Source organism: Suricata suricatta, chromosome 9, assembly GCF_006229205.1.
Source record: "Suricata suricatta isolate VVHF042 chromosome 9, meerkat_22Aug2017_6uvM2_HiC, whole genome shotgun sequence".
NCBI lineage: Eukaryota > Metazoa > Chordata > Mammalia > Carnivora > Herpestidae > Suricata > Suricata suricatta.
Genome location: NC_043708.1, coordinates 23,583,222 through 23,603,172, shown reverse-complemented (window position 1 = coordinate 23,603,172; position 19,951 = coordinate 23,583,222). Strand labels below are relative to the sequence as shown.

Here is a 19,951-nt window from a genome sequence, read left to right as displayed (position 1 = left end):
TAAAAACCACCCTTTAGTGAACTCTGCCAGATAGATAGATAGATAGAGAGATTGATCAAGTAAGTGGAGAGGGAGAGATGCCTTTAAAGAATATACCTGGGAGCATACTTATGAGAATTAAAAAAATTTTTTAGTGAGTCTCTTTTTCTGATCTCAAAAGGATTTTATTCTCTGTGAAAATTTGAAAAATAGTAAAGCAAATGGAATAAAATAACCACCTGCAGTCCTGTTCCCCAGACACAATGTGCATCAAGTAGATACATAGCCTTCCAGCCTTCCTAAGGGCATTTCCTTGCTCTTTTTCACCAGCAGAAACCATCACCGACTTGCCTGGGGGCCACTCAGCTAGTAAGTGGGAGAGCCCACACTGGAGCCCAGCTGCTGAACCTGAACTTCATTACGTTCCATTCTAACTGAAACAGAGGAGCTCCCTGTCCTCCTCCCAGGATTACTTTACACGTGTCTATATAGCATTTTTTACATTGATTGTAAAATTAAAAAACGATAGTCTGTGTCTACCATCAGACGGCGGGCTTCTCAGCAGGGCAGGAAAATCATATTATTTACCTCGCTTTCCTCAAAACAAGGTGCTTAATGGTGGCAGATACCCAACAACTGTTTCTTCCAGGCAGGGAGTGGAAGACAGTTAGGTCTCCGTTGCCTCTTATGGAACTGAACTTCAGGTGTCCTAGATTTTCCCGGACTGCCCTCGTTTTCTCCCAAGAAGCAGTTTGTAGCATCCCAGTATTCATGAGACCATGATGTGGGAATGTGTGAGGCGTAACCTTTCAGACATTTCCTGTTGAGGCAGCTCCCTTCTGGCCTGTTAGTTTTCTGGAGGTTGGGGTAGCTGTGAACTGTTAGCAGCCAACACTCACAGGAGCTGAGTAATGGGGACACCGGCCGGGTAAAGGGGCCCAGGGCCGAGCACTAACTAAACATGTGTACTACACCACCTAGAAGTATCTAGTGTACACCAGGGCACCTGTGCCACAGTTGAGAAAGTCCCAGGGTAGAGAATGGCATAGTGAAGGCCGTGTTTTAGGTGGTGTTTTGTGGAATGTCTGTGAGGTGGAGGAGTCCAGAGAAAGGGGGACCAGATGGAAATCTGTGGGAAAGTCTAGACTTGGGATGTGTGGGGAGCTTGACAACACTTGTGGTGACAGGAATGGTGAGGCAGGAAAAAGAGGGAAGGATAGATGGAAGGAAGGGTCAGTAGCCTGTTAGGTGGGCCTGAGGAGAAGGGAGGGAAAAGGAACCTAGGAGCCTGGGAGAATAGTAGGGTCTGGGCATCCATAGAAGTTCAGGGTGGAGAAACTAGCTTGGTCCTTCTGTCAAGACCTAGAGAGTGGGGCGCCTGGGTGGTTCAGTCAGTTAAGCGTCCGACTTTGGCTCAGGTCATGATCTCATGGTTTGTGAGTTTGAGCCCCGCATTGGGCTCTGGGCTGACAGTTCAGAACCTGGAGCCTCCTTCAGATTCTGTGTCTCCCCCTCTCTCTGCCCCTCCCATGCTCATGCTCTGTCTCTCTCTCTCAATCATAAATACAAACATTAAAAAAAATTAAAAAGAAAAAAAGACCGAGAGAGCAAACATACTAATGTTTGTGAGAGTATCTTCTCCTTTGCATTTGTCCAGAATATTCGCTGTTAAAGATAAGGATTTATTCCTCTTCAGATTTCGGTCAAAGGGACTTCCTGATAAATAGATATCAAAGCCCATGTGCCCTTCTCTTCCTACAGAAATGCCAACTCACCCACCTGCCCCATCAGCAGGGTAGGACCAGGGCGTCAGCAGCTCTTGTGGGAAGCTGTTAGACCCTTTCCCCTTTCAGGGTCGAATTAGCCCTTGACATGAGTCATATTTCCAATTGCCTTTCTTTTTTTTTTTTTTTTTTTTTTGATAAGAAGGTCCTCACTGTCTCCTCTGCCCCACCCACCCCCCTTCTTGGCAACAGAAGGGTGGCGTGAGATTTAATTTCTCAAGAAAACTTAAAAAAAAAAAAGACACAAAGATCCCCAGTCTCCATTTCACGTGAGCTAAGATCTTTGTTGGGAGTAGAGGGTCAGTGCAGACAAAGGCACCCTGATCACTTGCCATCGTTTCTCTCTCTAATTATAGAAAGTATTTAGTTATTGTTCCATAATTGCTCGCTGCAGTTGGGTTTGAGCATTGTGTTTTTTTTTTTTTTTCTGCTTTTGCTTTTGTTTTGACAAAAGCCTGCTTTCTGATGAGTTGTTCTTTTTTTCTGCTTTGGTCCACTGCCATCCCGGTCCCTGGCTATTCCACTGCAGAACTGAAGGAGGTGGTATGGTATTTCTGGAGAAGCCATTTTACCTCCACAAATTGTTTTCATGGCTTCCCCACTCCTCCCACTTGCCTAATAGAGAAAGGGAATTAACATTTATTGAGCCTCTACTCAGTCTTTGGCAGGCATTGTACTGAGCCCTTGCATAGGCTGTTTCATCCAGTCCTTACAACGAGCTGGAGGATAGACATTATTATCCACAATTTGCAGAAGAGGAATCTAAGGCATTTTTAAAAAATAGAGTTTGGCTAGTAAAGAGTGGTGTTGATGCTTCCACCGCTGTGGAATCCTGCTCCCTTACTCTGAATGTGCCTGTCTCTAGGTCCCCTGTTAGGGGTAGAGCTTGGCCAGGAGGTCTGCAGGACTTTGATAAGAGGTGGGATTCCTGTGTTGAGGTCTGGGATTCCTGTGACATGGAGAAATTTCTGATGTCATGGTAGCAGTGACAAGGAGGGAGGCCACCTCACCACCAAGGGGGCTGCAGCAGAAAGGGTCCTGCGGGAAACAGGTGGCATGTTCAAGGGTTTCAGTGCAGGGTGTTGAATGCATGGACTGTTGAGTGGAGGCATAAGCAGTTAAGGGAACCAGGCAAGTGGTGGGGAAGCAGCTGGGCACTAGCACAGCAGGAAGCCATCACTGCTCTAAGCTCTAATGGAACAGTGTGGGAATGGTGTTCCTGCAACCCAGTGAGAGCTGGGGCTGGGCAGAAGGGCCCCGGCAGGAACTGTGGCAGGAGAGGAACAAAGCCTCTGGTGGAATGCAGACACATAGGGTAGGAGCCCATGCAGGATGCAGGGGGGTGTGTGTGTGTGTGTGTGTGTGTGTGTGTGTGTGTCTGTGAACAGAGAGATATCTGGGCCTCTCTCTCCTTGGACCTACCTGTGTCTTGCTCAGGCTTATCACTGGCTAAACCACTGTAAGAGGACAGGGGAGCCCCTGGGGTTGCAGCCTGAGCTGGTCAGTCTCCTGGGCACAGGACAAGGCAGAGAAGGGTGGAGAGAGGGCCTCCGGCAGGATACAGAGGATATTCAGTGCAGGGGCTTACTCAGCTATGGCCTCTGTGTCAGTCGATAGGAGGTTAGACATTGCTTCCAGACTCAAAGAATAGTGGAATGTGGAATGCTGGAAGAGACTTTAGAGTTCTGCCCCTAAAATTACTTTACTCAAGAGGATCCTGAGTCCCAGGGAGGAAAAATAACTGGTGCAAGGTCCAAGGTCAGCAGCAAACTAGTATCATAGGCAGGACAGGAACGAGCTAACCAAACTCCCAGTCCATCCTGCCTCTTCACTGAAAGCTGTGGCCATTTAATGCTTGATAATAAAGGATGGCTGGTGAGCCAGCTTGCCTATTTCCTGTTAAAACTTCTCAAAGACCTCAGGGCCATACATTATTTGGCCCCAGAGACATTTGCCTGAAATGATTCCCTCTAAATACACCTGTGATCAGCGTGGGCCGCTCATTCCAGAGTATGGGATCTGGAGTCAGATTCGTGGGGTAGAATCCCAGCTCTGCCCTTAAAGAGTGATCACAGACAAGCTGCATAACTCTCAGTGCCTTAGTGTGCTCAGCTATAAAGTGGGGATAATAATGATGTCTATCTCATACATCATAAAGGTCGTATGAGAAAACATACTTAACGCACTGAGACAAGCAGCTGGCAATAATAAGTGCTTGATAAATGATCTCATATATATGCATATATAACATTTATAAGAATATATAAATATATATGGGATATATGTAGTATATCCTATATATGTATATATGTACATTTATGGGATATTTATGGGATATACACACATATCTCCAGTAAACGGATTTAGAATTCTGGTTAAGAATTCTTTTTTTTTTAATCAGCTGTTTCTTGCAAGGAATTTTCCCTCTTCCTTATGACAGAAGGGTATGACAATTATATCTCAATAAAGCTGGGAAAAAATAAGAAAACTGAAGGGCCGTGTGATATCCTTTTTGAGGGATCACTCAGCCAGTCAGGGGCAGATAAAAAATCCCTGCTCTCCATGTCACTCCAGCCCCTGAGTTGGGAATGAATTCCAGATTATTCATCTTGATTTACTTCCTTCCAGGTGTTTAAAAAAAATCCTTTTAAACTTCCATCCTGTCCAGGCTGATCTGGCCATCCCATGGGGCAGGCAGGCTGAGCAGGTTTCCATCTCAAGGTCATTGGTACCTACAAATGTCCAGGGCCAGCAAGCCTTGCTCTCTCTCCAGCCCTAACCTTGCTCTTTGACCCTAGCACATAAATGTATATGGCCTATGGACTGGCCTGCGGATTTTCTGGCAAATGTCCAACTGCCCTCTAGGTAGCTGGACCCTGATCTTCTGGTCCTGGATCTAGGGTGACTGCCTTTTTCCTGCGGGTACACCCTCTGTCCTGGGCAGGTGCTAATACAAGCTCCAGCCCTCCAGCCCAGGGGGGTCTATGGCTATGACCCCTGTAGGGCATTGCTTACCTCTGGAATACTGGTGGGGCCCAAATGCAGCCTTCCTACTCCCTCTGCTCCAGGCCCTGAGGCTTTCTCCCTCCTGCACAGAACACGGTCCCCTTATTCCTCTCTCTGAAGTTATGTTTTCTCATTGCCTTAAGCAAGAATCTTGCACCTTGGATTCTCTTGCTTTTCCTCTGGTAGGCTGCTGTGTGATGCTTCCTTCTGGATAGTTCACTTTCAAGACAAGACACACAGCACCCTGCATGAATGCCACTCTTGGACAGCATTCTAAATACTCGATTTACTAACCTCAGGCTTTACTGCCTCAGAAGCTCAACTGGGACTTTGGCCAGTTGTGAAATAAGTTAGCACTTCCCCTGATGGCTTTGGTTGCTCAGGGCATTTTCTGTTTAGCTTCATTGGTCATAGCTCATCTCAACCAAATCCTTCAATGGTTTTCTAGTGCACCTGGAGTAAAATCCAAACCAGAGTACTCTGAGGTCTCCTACCTGCCTCTCACTTCCTCCCATACCATTCTCTGCTTCAGTTACACTAGGTTCCTCTCTGTTCCTCAAGCCTTCTGGGCTCTTTCCTACCCCTGGGCCTTTGTACTTGCTGTTCCCTCTGCTTGGAATTCTCTTAAAAGGGGCGCCTGGGTGGCTCAGTTGGTTAAGCCTCTGACTTTGGCTCAGGTCATGATCTCACGTTTGTGGGTTCGAGCCCTGCGTCGGGCTCTGTGCTGACAGCTAGCTCAGAGCCTGGAGCCTGCTTCCAGTTCTGTGTCTCCTTCTCTCTCTGCCCCTCCCCCTCTCATGCTCTGTCTCTCTCTGTATCAAAAATAAATAAAACATTAAAAAAAAGAAATACACTTAAAATAACCTTTTTTTTTTTTTTTACATTTATTTATATTTGGGAGACAGAGAGTAAGCAGGGGAGGGCAAAGAGAGGAGACACAGAATTTGAAGCAGGCCCCAGGCTCTGAGAGCCTGATGTGGGGCTCAAACTCACGAACCACAAGATCATGACCTGAGCCAAAGTCTGCTGCTTAACTGACTGAGCCACCCAGGCGCCCCTGGGATACACTTTGTCATCTTCCTCATAGCTGGCTTGCTCTTCCATCAGGTTACAGCTTCCTCAAAGATATCTTCCTGACTTATCCTTCCAAAGACGCTATCTCTGGCCTCTGTTTAGTTATTCTTTATCACACACCCCTACTTCTTTCTCTCACAGGGTTTATTATATCATGCATTGATCCCGTTTCTTTGCCTATCTGTTGTGTATCTCCTTTCTAGGCACTGAAGATCAAAATCCCTGCTGTTATGAAGCGTACAGTCCAGTGGAGGAGACAGATAAAAGCCACCTAAACAAATGAATAATATAATTTCAAGTACTGATGAGTGCTATAATAATAACGCAAGGTAAGGGGATAGAGTGTGTTAGATGAGGGTAGTCAGGGACGGCCTCCCTCCATCCCTAGAACAGACTTCTGGGATGGAGCGGACCTGTGAAATTATGGGAGGACAGCAAGTGTAAGGGTCTCATGGCAGCAGCCAGTTTGGCAGGTTGAGGGACAGACAGGAAACTGGTTAGGCTGGAGTGGCCTGAGCTGGGAGGGAGAAGGGTGGTGAGGCTGGAGACAGAGGGAGTAGGAACAGGCCCAGGGGTGCTGTGTGAGTTGGGTAAAGAGTCTGGATTTTCTTCTAAGCTTAATGGGACATGTCTTCACAGCAATATCCAGTTTTCAAAGCATATTGCCCATCTCACCTGATCCTCACAAGGACTTCTGCCTGAGGTAGGTAGGACACATGGTGGTTAACACCTTTGATCAAGAAATAAACTACTGGGGCGCCTGGGTGGCTCAGTTGATTGGGCGTCCGACTTCGGCTCAGGTCATGATCTCACAGTTTGTGGGTTTGAGCCCCACATCGGGCTCTGTGCTGACAGCTCAGATGCTGTCTCCCTCTTTCTCTGCCCCTCCCCCACTCATGCTCTGTTTCTCTGTCTCAATAATAAAACAAAAACATAAAAAGTTTTTAAAAAGAAAGAGACTACTGTTTTATCATTTTACCATTGGTAAATCAAAAGGAAGGTCAAGCTCTGCCAAATTAGAAAATTAAATCACACAGTTCAAACTCAGTGGTGTCTAACCTTGACTGTGCGAATCCCTCTGAGGAGCTCTACAAAATAGTTACACCTGGGTCCCTCCCCCAGAAAATGACTTGAGAGGTCCAGGGTGTGGCCCAGGAGGATTGTTAAAGCTCTCCAGGTGATTCTAACCTGGCTGAGAACCACTGCCCTCAGTCCACCCATTTTTCACTACACGGACTGCCTCCTTGACAGAGCTTTTCCACTAAGCTGCCCATTAAGATCTCTGAGGGAGCTTTCTGAGGATTACAGAGGGAGATCCACATCCCAGACCAGACTCTAAAATCAGACATTTCCGGGGCTGAGGCTCAGACACTGGCTTGTTTATAAGTCTTATTTGCCTATCTGCATTGGAGCTACCCACATTTATTTTTTGATTTTTCCTATCTGCTGTTGTCTTTTCACTTGTCCCTTTGGCTTTTATGACCTTTTTACTCCTTTCCTGTCATTTTCATGAGATTTCAGGAAGCAGTGGATTTAAACGAGTATGCTCAACATACTGTGCTGAACTGGAAGGCTTAAAAATTAAAGTTAAAAAAATTTTAAATATTTTTAAAATATTTTAATTTATTTTTGAGAGAGAGAGACAGCGTGAGCAGGGGAGGGTCAGAGAGAGAGGGAGACAGAATCTAAAGACAGGCTCCAGGCTCTGAGCTAGCTGTCAGCACAGAGCCCGAAGTGGGGCTCGAACCCACAAACCGTGAGATCATGACCCAAGCCGAAGTCAGATGCTCAACCAACTGAACCACCCAGGCACCCCAAAATTAAAAATTTAAAAATGTTTAAATAATTAAATTTTAGTTGTAAAAGTTATACTCACATTCATTGTAAAAAAAATCCAAATATAATACAAGTGCACAGGATGTAAACTGAAAGTTCTCTAGCCTCCCCTCCCCCACTTCCATTCCTCAGGGCTGCTGCTGGCTTGCTGGTAACATTTTCATAGTTAAACTTAGAGGGACAATTGGAGGAACCATATTGAGTTTTTAATGTATTTATTCTGTTTTCTCTCTCTAGTTTTAAATTTTCCATTTTAATTTAAATACCTTTATGTCTTTTACTGTATTTTATTGCATTTTTATGATTTTTTTGATGCTTACAACTTTCTCCAGGGGATCTCCTCTTCAGACTTTAATTCCCAGCCTCTAAGTCAGTTCTTAGTTTATAGAGCATTTCAGAATCTCCTGGGCAAAATTACTGCTCCCTTCTTTGTGTTTCTATATTACTTTGTTCATACCTTCAGCTCACACTTCTCACACTGCTTGAAAATTATTCATGTTTTTATCTTACATGCACACACTGCCCATGTGAGACAGTGGGGGCTGTACTCTGCAATTCTATATTATTGCTGTCTCTGTACTGCAATTGTCTTATTCTGTGGCTTGTTTTTTAATGCCCATCGATGAAGAGAAGTTATTGAATTTAATGTAGTCTAAATTTATCAAGGTATTATATACAGTTTGTGTCATTTAATAAATCCTACCCTCAGATCACACTCTTTTCCTTTATTTTCTTTTAAAACTTCTTATTTTGCTTTTTCCCTTGAAAGTCTCTAATCTACCTGGAGTGAGGGATCCAACAGACAACTAGTTGTTCCAGCTCACATACTGAATAATGTGTCTATCCTCCATTGACCTATAATGCCAGCTCCGTCATATATCAAGATCTCACATATTCCTGGATCTGTTTCTGGGTTCTCTAGGCTGATTTCTTCTCTCTCTCCCCACCCTGGCCTATCTTTACATTAATACTAAATGGCTTTAATTTTTTATAGCATTATAATAAAAACTGATATATGAGAGACCAAGTCATTGAAACTGTCGTTCTCCTCCAGGAGTGTTTTGGTTATGCTTTACCCTTTGTTTTTGCGTATAAATATTAGATTAGCTTGTGAAGGTCCAAGCAAAATCCTGTTGGAATTTAGACTGGAATTGTATTGAATTGATAGATGACTGTGGCTCCCCACACCCCTCCATTCCATCTCTGCTCCCGCAGGAAGTAGCTCAAGAGATAACTGGAATGAGTAAACGTCTGATGACTGTCTCCAAAGCACATCTTATATCTTATAAACATGCGATATAGGTCAATGAATGAACGAATGACGGCCAAAGGTAACTAAAATCAATTAGCACATTCTCACCACTCGGCAACTGTCAGTGAATGTCTTCCTCGCTTACTTGTTCTAATACCTTATTTGAATACACAACTCCATCCTCCACCGAACACGAATCTACGCCTCCTTAGGAAAGACTATTGAAAACAAGTTTTCAGAAAGATGGTGTGTCCGCAGCCCGGGTAAAGAAACAAAACCCCTGACAGATTAGGGGTCTTGACCCCTCTGCCTCCTCGGATGGAGCGGTCCACGGGGAGCGCGGGTCCGGTGGCTGGAGTAGCCGCGGTTTAGGGAACCACGGACTACAAGTCCCGTCAGGCCGCGCGGTGCCTCCGTTCCATTAGGCGCAATCAGCGGATGGCTGAGAGCCAAGTCCCTGCGAATCCCGTCACCCGGCTGCGGCGCGGAATCCGGCGCCGCGTCCCCGCGTCCCTTGGGGTGAGTAGGGCAGTCGCGCCAGGGTCGCGCGGTGCGTAGAGTGCTGAGGTGGCGGTGCAAACGCGCCAGGCGCCCGCCTCCGCTGGAACCGCGGGGAGGGATCCCCCGGCCCGTGACCTTTGTCACCCAGGCCGGCGCGCGGCCACGTGACTGGCAGGGCCCCGCCCCCTCTGCAGTGACTCTCCAGTCGGCTCATCAGTGGGCGGAAGCGTGGACTGGATACTTTGGTGGCGCGGTCTCGCGTGTGGGCAGGGCTGGAGCTGGAGGAGGAGGCATCAGGTGGCTCACCCAAGCGACCTCTCCCCAGGCTGTGTGTGTGTGGTGGGGGGAGGGGGCTGCGAGGCGCAGGCGGCGGGAGCCTGGGCGTGGTCTGGACTAGAGCGTAGGGGGGCCACCAAAATCCCTGCTCTGGGCCTGGTAGCGCGGCGTGCCCGGGAGCGCTTTGACCTCCCGCACTTTGCGGGGCCTTGCGCTTCCAGTTCTCCCCCTAAACGTGCTGATAACGGCTGTGTATGGAGAGCATCCTCTGGAAGACCCCTCGCACAGCTCTCTCCCCAGGTTAAGTGACATTTACTTTCTACTAGGTAGGAAGTCAACCAATTCAACAAGTATTGATCACGGCCATGATAATTGTCACTACGTGGGTGCTCAGGAAATATTTGCCGAGCTGAAAGGGAACTAGACTTTATCTGTGCCTTCATATGTTTTCTTTTTTTAATTAATAGTTTATTACCAAATAGGTTTCCATATAACACGCATTGCTCTTCCCCACAAGTGCCCCGCTCCAGGATCATCACCCCCCTCTCATGCCCCTCTCCCTCTTCAGCCCTCAGTTTGTTCTTAGCATTCAAAAGTCTCTTATGAGTTGCCTCACTTTCTTCCTATGTTTTCTTTAAGCCTGATCACTCTCTCCAAGGGTCTTTTCCAGAGAGTAGACCAGAAGAAATAAAGCTCATTTCTCTAATAGTCTCTCTAGGCAGTGGGAGGAGACTCTGGTCACTCTATGGGATTGATGGAATTAGAACCTTTCTTCTGACCATTGTCACCTGGACACCAACCAGGGCAAGGTGATTCCATACTTACCGGTAGGCCTAGCCACTCACTGGCCCACCACAAACTATAAATGCTTGGTTCCCCATTTAGTTCTGTCCAGGGGATGGACATTCCATTTGACCGTCAACTTCCCATTTGTAGAAGTTTCCACACTTGGCCTTTTGCCTCATTTCATCACCTGCTGGCGTGTTCCCTGTGGTCCAGCAAGATGGATTCCGTTCTTAGAGATTTAACAATAACACAGCTCTCCTAAATGTTTCATAGACTAGAATTCATGATTTCTGGTGAGGTGCTTTGATTGATACTCTGATATGTTGATTTCCAGGGCTCCAAGCAGTGTCTTCCACATGCCTGCCCTTTGGGCAGGGTAGAGGGTCAGAACGCAGGGTCGCCGCCCACAGTGACTGATACAGTTACTTGGGAAGGGTGGTAAGGACAGTGGGTGAAAGGAGTCCCTGTTAAGGAGGTCATGTGACATAGACAGGCTCAAGCTCCCATTCTGCCATTTACTGGTTGAACACCTGGGAAAAATCCCAACCCTCTGCTCGTTCCTTCCCTCATTCATGCCTGTGGATGATAATGATATTTGTCTCATCATACTGGGTTGTGCGGAATATCTAATGAGATAGTGAGTGCAGAGGGCTTTGTAAAGCTTAGTTGTTGCTAAAATTGTCATCTCATTTTTAGGTTTTTAGGGTCCTGGTGTCCTTAAGGTCCCTCCCAACAATGTGTGCTCCTGTGAGAGGTAACTCAGGTGAAAGTCAGAAAGGCAAGTAAACAGAAAGGGGGCAGGTGATCATTAGCAAAAGGTTTAATAATGAAAGGTGTTTTTCATCGACAGACATATTTCACGGCTGACAGGGTCTTTTAAAATACCCTGAGGGAAGCAACTCATTTGCATGTTAAAGACTCGCTGACACCTTATGGAAAACTCCAGTCTATTTAGGCAGTTTGGCTCCTCTATCATCTATTTTATGTTTTTCAATTTTTACCTCTTTTATTATTGAGGACATTTGCATGAAAACCGGGTCTTGGGAATTGTGTCTGTTTCTTGCTGTGGCTTCCCCTCCCAGGTGGCACCCTGGCCTACAGGGACAGGCCTGGAGGATGGTGCCCCCAGAATATCCGGTTTAAGAGGCCTGAGCTGGGAAGTGGTGCTTCCATGCTGGCAGAGGATGGCTATTGAATTGATAGGCCAGGGGTGATTCTCACTTGGGGACCCGTGTTGTTACTGGCCTAGTGAGGTATAGTGTCTCCTTTGATTCATTCATTCAGTAAATACTTTTGGAGCACCTAAGACACTAAGGCAGGGTTTGGCAAACTGTATCCTCTGGGCCACAACTGGCCACACTCATAACCTTATATGTTGTCCGATGCTTGCCTCTTGCCTTGTGCTACAATGCAGAGTTGAGTATTTGTGACAGAAGCATTATATATAGTATGCAAAACTGAAAACATTTACATATGGCCCTTTAACTGAAATAGCTTGTGACCCATGTGCTAGGCAGGGAGAAAAGCAAGAGCAAAATTTCTGAGGTCAGAATGGTGGGCTTGATGAATGGCTTGGACATTAGCACTTTTGGAGTACGGTGAGCAAGGGGGAAAATGGAAGGGCCTGAGACCTTGGAAACTGGGAAGTCAGATCAGGTAGAGCCTTGGAGGCCAATGCCTTGGGTCTTCATCTGAGTGAGGTGGGTTCCATTAGAGAGTTGAGAGCAGGGCAATGCATAATTGGACTGAAGTTTCCATGTGTAGGTGGAAAAATTCACTCTTTTACTCGTTGCTAACTTATTTGTTAGCAAATTTATAAATTAATTATGTAATATATTAACAAATTCTGCTCTTTACGTCTAGGAGAAGAGGCAGATACACACCCAGATTCTTAGAGAGAAAAGCATAATAAGACCAGATGGGAAGGAGCAACTAATTCTAAGTGGTTGGTTCACCAAAGGCTTCATAGAGGGATGAGGGGGGACGGAATGTGCAGGGGTATTTTGGAGATGAAGCTGGCAAGGTGGGGTTGGATGAGAATAGGGTGGGCCTTGAATCCCTTGCTAGAGAACGTGGACTTTCCTGTAGGTGAAGGGGAAGTAGGATAATGGGTGCATGTGGAGGTTAGGCTGATGATGACTCTGGTGGAGAGTAAGGGCCTGATGAGATGTGGGGAAATGGCTTTGGAATGGAGAATGGTTGAGCAGTTAAGGCAAGATAAGATAGGCTTCCTTCCTTGCTTCATTAACTGTACAAGGTTGTGCCAAATGCTGGTCTCCCAGGTGCTAGTTCTTCTACATAAGCTTGTCAGTGTTTCAGGGAAGAAGAAATGACGTTTAAAGGGACGGTAAGGAAAAGATGTCTTGTTTGCTGAGTATGTTAGGTATTATATTAAAACAGCATCTCATCTAGTGCTCACAGTGGCTCTAGGAGGGAGGTGCTATCAAGAACTCTTTTGTAGATGTTTACTTGGAGGCTCCAAGAGGTGTGGCTTGCTCAAGGTCACACAGCTGGTGAGCAGCAGAGCAGGATTCTTACTGGGTCCTGAGACTGAGGGCCTGACTACCAGTCTCTCCATATGACATCTATATATCTATCTGTCTGTCTTTCTATCTATGTTTATAAAGAAATGTTTATTTATTTTGAGAGAGAGAGAGAGAGAGAGAGAGGGAGCACACACAGGGGAGGAGCAGAAGGAGAGGGAGAGAGAGAACTAAAGCAGGCTCTACACTGTAAGTGCACAGCCTGATGTGGAGCTTGATCCTACGAACTGTTAGATCATGACCCATGCTGAAATCAAGAGTCGGGTGTTGGGGAGGAGCCAAGATGGCGGAGAGGAAGGGAGCTCTGTAAACTTCGTCTGCCCCATCTATCGAACTGAGAAGGACATTACTCTCATCTGCAAGAGCGGAAGGAGAAAATTCGGAATCCAGGAAGAAGACAACCTCAAGGATACCTGAGTGAGTGAGTGCGAACTGGGGAGATTGGAAAATGGGCCAGCCCGAGATGGGCATGGGAGGGGGGAGCCCCAGCCCAACATGGGGCAAGCGCACGGAGCCCGAGAGACAAAGGGAAGAGACAGAGAGACTGAACGTGCTTATAGTACTATCTCTGGGGAAGAGGTAAAGAACGCTTAACCACACTTGGAGAGAGAAGCTCACTCCATAGATAACTGCTGGGTAGCCCAAATCCTAAACCCAGGTGGCGCAAGGGAAAGAAAGGCTTCCAGCCCTGCGCCATCTTGGCGGGGAGTCAGCGGCCACAGCAGCAGCGGCGTCGGGGGCGCTCACTTCTACCTTGGTTTTGGGAGTGGGAGCATGCACCTCATTTCCACGGCGCATCTCGCCCCCAGTGTTGGACGCGCGAATCCTGAATCCCAGGTGCCAACAGGGAAAAAATAGCCCCCACCTCTGTGCGATCCCAGCAGGGAGTTGGCGGCAGTGGAGGCATGGGAGTGCACTCAGGCTGCAGGAGCTCCCAGCTCATTTCCAGCAGCTCCTGGCACCCCCGGCAACAGCTGTGTACTCATTTCTCCCCCAACGCGATCGTGATCCTGGCTGGGGGTTGGGTCTGTGACAGTGCGCATTTCACCTCCTGCTGCGAATCTCGCCTCAGGCAGGGGCAGCCGAAATCCCTGCCTGAGCCAAGACAAACCGATTTCTCCCCCTAAGAAGCCAGCCACCAAAGCAAATACATCTTATCTGTGGTAGCATAAAAGTGCATGGACTGGAACTTTGAACCGAGGCGGGCCTGGAGAATACAACTCGGCTCAATCCCGGCACAAGGAGATCGGACTCATTAGAGTGGCCTACAGTGCTTAGTTCAGCAGAGCTTGGTGTGCTGCCATTCTAATCTCTGCAGACACCAAGGCGGAGCCTCTGAGAGCAGCCTCTGAGACCTACCACACCAAACCATGCCTACCCACGAGAGGGAGCTGCTACTTTTTTTTTTTAATAATTTTTTTCTTTTTTCTTTTTTTCTTCATTTTTTTATTTTCTTTTTTTCTGTATGTATTTTTTATTATTACTTTTTTTAACTTAAATTTTAAAAATGTTTACTCCTTATTTTCCTTTCTCCTTTCTCCCTTTTTTAACCTTCTTTCATTCCAGATATATTTTCCTATATCTCATCCCTGCCTCTCCCCTCAACTGATCATACACTTTTAGACTGTCCACTGTCCTTTGTTGTCTCTGACCCCCTTTATATTTTTTCTTTTTTTTCTTTTTTGTTTCTTTTCTTCTGCTCTTCTTTTCGTCTCTTTCCTCTCCATTTTCTTTCTTTTCTTTCCCCCTTTTAATGTGTTTGTTTGTTTGATTTGTCTGTGCATTTGTGGGTTACTGTTCCCTCTGTGTTTGTCTGTTTTCCTTCTTAGGGTACACCAAGAAACAAGCCAAAGTGTGCATGACAGCGAGTCCCAAATATTGCTGAGTAGGGAAATAAAATATTCAAAGGCACAACAAGAGAAACTGAGAGACACCATTAAAAGAATATTTCTTGAAACGACAGGCCCTGGATAGTCAATAAGCCTCCTTTAACTGAGAAATATTAACAGGTGCACAGTGCACAATGAGCTTTCTAAAGGTGATAAGAGACAGAAAACTAGCAAAAATGACAAAACGAAGGAACTCTCCCCTGAAGAACCTCCAGGAGGAAGTTACAGCCACAGAACTACTCAAGACCGATCTAGACAACATACCGTATCAAGAATTTAAAAATTTGTCATCAAATTAATCGCTGGGGTTGAGAAAAGCATCAAAGAATCAACTGGGACAATGACTAGGCACTTTGAAAATAGGTGTGATGAGTTAAAAAAGGCTATAGATGAGGTGAATAACAAACTGGAGGCAGCCACCTCAAGGATTGACGAGGCAGAGAGAAGAATAGGTGAATTAGAAGATATAGTTATAGAGGGGCCTCGGAGCAAGATGGCGGCAGCGGGGTCCGTGAGGCGACCACGGCGCCAGTGAGTGGCCTGGGGGCCCCGGCGCTCTGGGCTGGGCCCCGCTTCGGGATGGACCATGCTACACTCCACCGGTTTCTTCTGGGCCATCGACTGTCCGTAGTGGACTGGGGTGCCCTGGGGGCCCTGCTGGCTTCCCTACTGCCACTTCCGGCACCGCGGGCCCGGGGCCCTGGTGCGCTGGTCGGCGGTGGAGCGGCGCCCTCCGCAGCAGGTAATGCCGGACCTGGGCTTGGCTCCCCCGCCCGGGGCTAGACTCCACTGCTGGGAACTTCCCGGCTCCCCCATTCTGGGCCCAGACCCCTCTCCAGATGCTGGTGGGCGTCGTCTCCCCAGCCGGGACCGGGACCACCCACCCCGGGGCCCCATGCGAGTCGCGGGGTTTGTGGGAACCTCCGTTTCCACCAGCGTACAGTGTAAATAGTGAGGGGCACGCCGTCCTAGGGCTGTCGTGAGGGTGGCTTGCGCTAGCAAGGCCGAACGTTGGGCACGCGGGGCCGGGCAATGAGCGATTGTGGCCGGCACTGGGCTGCAGGCCCAGATCGCCCCCAACTTCATGCTCACCGGGGCCCCTCGGGGGTGCGCTGTCCCCGCCGCGCCCGTGGCGCCAGGTGCTGCTGGCGCTCTTGCTTGTGGCTGCGATGCGTTCCTCCTCCGCGCCTCCTGTGGTGGCCGCTGCCGCCTCCAGTAGCGGAGTCAGGAGAGGGTCTTAGGACCGTCTACTGCGTGTCGAGCCCTGTGTCAGACGCGGCTGGAAGGGGAGTGGGGCAAACCTGAGGGACCGGGACCGGAGGGGGGTAGGCTCCCTGGAAATTGCCTTCTTTTGGTTGGGCTGAGAATGTTAGCGGGCTCATGTCGCATTCTCACGGTGATTGTCATTGGCACGGCAGATTTTGGTGAAAGCTGGGAGGGCTTTTTGTAGGAGGTGTGGGATTTCAGCCGAGACTTTAAGAACTAAGAATGGGGGAAGGAAGGACCTCATAGGGAGAGGCTTGGAGGGAGGATTAAGTGGTGTCATTACTTCTGAGGGAAACTCGGCTCCCACCGGTGATCTCTGCCCTTCAGGACTGCAGACCGGGACCCCTCGTTTGGCCTCAATTTCAAATACCCTCTCTGTCTTTCCCCAGGAAAAATGATTTTCATTTCGCTTCTTCAAAAGAGGAGTGAGCCGGCTGGGATTAAATAACAGGCTGTTTTCCCGCTTTGCCAAGAAAAGAACAGTACAATTTTCTAATTTCTCCCATGAGCTTGCGTAGCCCCTGGCACCTGCAGCTGACCGTTGCGGCCTGCCAGATGCCAGCTCCACATGGTTCAGAGCCGCGTGAGCCCCAGGCACGGCGGCCAGGAGCCTGCTGTTGAGGAGGAAAGACAGAGGCGCCCGTGCCTCCTTAGCATCAGGTCGTCAGTACTCCCATCTCTAGTGGGGCTGGGGGGGCCGCACCCAGCTCACGCCTTGAAGCGGTTTCTTGGCTCCCTCTGCTTACCTCCTGGTGTCCTAGGCAGTGCTTTGCAAAGAGCCCCCCGGGTTTTGGGTCCCTCTCGGTGAGTACAGAGAGAGCAGGTCCCCTCCCTTATGCCACCGACCTTCTGACTTGGCCCCAAGTCTGCACTGTTGCCTTCCAGCCTCCCGTTGTGGGGTGTTGATTTCTATCCTCGTGTGTTCCTCTTGTGGTAAGTCATTTTTCAGATTTCTGTCTACCTCATAAATGGCCAATGAGTTTCCCAAAGGGTCATTTTCGGGGGCCTGTTTGGTGATGTAGTCCTGTGTGCCCCACTTGCTGTGGGGAAAACTGCAACAGTCCACCCCTTTCCGTGGTAGGTCTGCATTTTGCTCTTGCAGGAAAGGGAGGAGGAAGGCAGGCCTCCTTTCTGGTATCGCTGCCTCTCCCGCCTGTCCTGCCAAGGGGTGGGCGTGGACCCAGCCCAGCCTCTTTCTTGCTCTGGAGCCACTCTGACCCTCCATTTTGTTCTCTGTGGCGTGCTTCTGGGTTGCTGCCCTTTGAGGAGGCCAAGGGAGAGGGTGTGCCTATCCTTTCGCTCCCTTCCAGCTTCTCCCTGCTCCAGAGTTTGAGGAGCCCAGTTTCCTGTGGGCTGGGAGAGGCTGCAGGGCCCAGAGGTGCAGGGGGAGGTACGCTTGCAAGGGTGGGCTGGGCCAGCTTTGCTTGGACTCATTTTTAAGCAGCAACGTTGCTAAGGTGCTTGGTGGGAGCAGCCTGGAGGTGGGCCGTGGGGGTCCCTGTGAGGCCCAGCACCTCCAGTCTGGAGCCAGTGGCTGCCTGAGACTTTTGGCAGAGTCCGAGGCCTGTGCGGGGCCTACGCGGGGATCCTGTTCCTTCCAGCCCTTCCGCTCCAGCCCTGTTCCTCCCAGTGTGGCCTTCAGGATCCCCACCTCTAAACTGGGGTGTGGTATTGCCCAGTTTGGGCAGCACACGCTCGGGCAGGGTCTCTGCCTCTGCCTCTCAATGGTAGGGATGATTGTTCCCATTTTACAGATGAGGAAACTGAGGCCCAGAGATAGAGATGGGAAGCCACTCTCCTGCATACACGTGGCCGATAAGTGGGGGTTGTGGGGTTGAGTCTGGGCAGTCAGGCCCTTGCCCCCATGCAGCCCCTTCCTCCAGTTTCTGCTGACCAGCACCTGCGCGTCCTGCACATGCCTGGGGACCCACCGCGTGTCAGGCTTGCACTCTGCCCTGCGGCTGGCAGGTCACAGCGAGACCTGGGATAGACAGAATTGTGACACCTTAGCACGAAGCCTGAGGACAGCTGGGAAGGCAGGAGCAGTCGTGGCCACGGAGGGATGGCAGTGGCAGCTCTTGGGGCGGCCGAGCCCCTCCCCCTCCTGGACATCATGTCAGGCCCTTGAAGGCCCTGTATAGTCTGGGGCCCCAAGAGCGAGCGCCTCTTGCCTAGGGAAGGTCTGAGCCTGCGGAGGAGGGGGCTGGAGCCAGAGAGAGCGCTGCCCACTGGGGGTGAGTTCTGTCTCTTTGGTGAGCCTGGCAGGCCCCGCCCCTCCTCGGGAGGTGCTGCTCCCTCTGTGGGCGGGGCACCGCGGTGTCTGGGGGGCTGTGACCCTCCGCCCCCCCAGAAGTGTAGCTGTTTCTCTGCCCTGAGGCATGCTCCTGTGTGCTGTTGGGGGGCCTTGGGCTTGAACTGGGCATCCTGAAAGAATAGGAGAGCCCATCCTGGGGGGGTACCCAGGCCTGCCGTGAGGAGTGTGCTGAGCACCCCGGTCCTGACGCCCCTGCCCCAGTTGCAGTGACAACAGGCGTCCCCAGGCGTGTTCTCGCTGCAGTCACTGTACTTTGTTTTTCGCTGTCGCCTCCTGGCCCTCCCCAGCCGCTGCAGCCCCCAGGGACGCAGGGCTCCGGGAGGAGAAGCCCTCAGCGCCTTTGCTGCTGCTTTTGTTGTCCTGTTGCCGGTTTTCTGTGCGGACGGGGTTAGAGGAGAGACCTAGGGGTTTTCTGGGCACCAGGTGGCGCCTGCCGTTTCGGGGACGGAGTCCCAGCTGGTGAAGGCCACACAGTGCTTCTGTCTGAAGCACCTCTTTTCAGGACTTGGGGTTATGGACGAGGGGCCCCTGGGCGGCTCAGTCAGCTGAGCATCCAGCTTCAGCTCAGGTCATGATCTCACGTTTGTGGGTTCAAGCCCCACAGTCAGGCTCTGTGCTGACAGCTCGGAGCCTGGAGCTGCTTCGGATTCTGTGTGTCCCCCTCTCTCTGCCCGTCCCCTGCTCGCGCTGTCTCTCTCTGTCTCAAAAATAAATAAAACATTAAAAACAAACAAACAAAAAAGAAGATATAGTTATAGCAAAAGAGGAAGCTGAAAAAAAAGAGAGAGAAATTAATCCAGGAGCAGGAAAGGAGAATTCGAGACCTGAGTGATACAATCAAGCGGAACAACATCCATATCATAGGAATTCCTAAAGAGGAAGACAGAGAGAAAGGGCCTGAAGGGATACTAGACCAAATGATAACTGAGAATTTCCCAAATCTGGGAAAAGAAGTAGACATTCAAATTCAAGAGGCACAAAGAACCCCCTTAAGACATAACTTAAATCGGCCGTCGGGATGACATACCATAGTGAAACTGACAAAATATAAAGATAAAGAGAGAATTCTGAAAGCAGCTAGGGAGAAAAGGGCCCTCACATACAAAGAGAAACCTATCAAAGTGGTCACAGACCTATCGAATGAAACCTGGCAGGCCAGGAAGGAATGGCAGGAAATCTTCAATGTGATGAACAGAAAAAAACATGCAGCCAAGAATCCTTTATCCAGAAAGCCTGTCATTCAAAATAGGAGAGATAAAAGTGTTCCCAAATAAGCAAAAATTGAGAGAATTCATGACCACCAAACCAGCCCTACAGGAAATCCTAAGAGGGACTCTATAAGGGAAATGTTGCAAAGAATACAAGGTGCCAGAGACACCACTATAAACATGAATTCTAGGGAGAACACAATGACTCTAAACCCACATTTTTCAATAATAACACTG

The 19,951-nt window shown here is 49.0% G+C and overlaps 1 protein-coding gene and 1 long non-coding RNA gene across 5 annotated transcripts in view; both read left to right on the top strand.

The window, feature by feature from the left end:
• The window catches only part of ADCK1 (aarF domain containing kinase 1), a 163,449-nt gene that overhangs the window by 21,771 nt on the left and 121,727 nt on the right, over positions 1-19,951 (top strand). Inside the window, exon 1 of one of the 4 annotated variants that reach the window (XM_029952827.1) lies at positions 9,380-9,450. The exons of 2 other annotated variants lie outside the window; for them this stretch is intronic. The gene's annotated coding sequence lies outside the window, so the exon portion shown is untranslated. Of the gene's footprint in view, positions 1-9,379; positions 9,451-9,547; positions 9,730-19,951 lie in introns of those variants that run through there. One more of the 4 variants, XM_029952828.1, reaches the window with a different exon arrangement.
• LOC115302840 lies at positions 6,096-6,604 on the top strand. The gene is made up of 2 exons (XR_003913662.1): positions 6,096-6,172; positions 6,483-6,604. It is a non-coding gene; the product is annotated as an uncharacterized LOC115302840 (long non-coding RNA).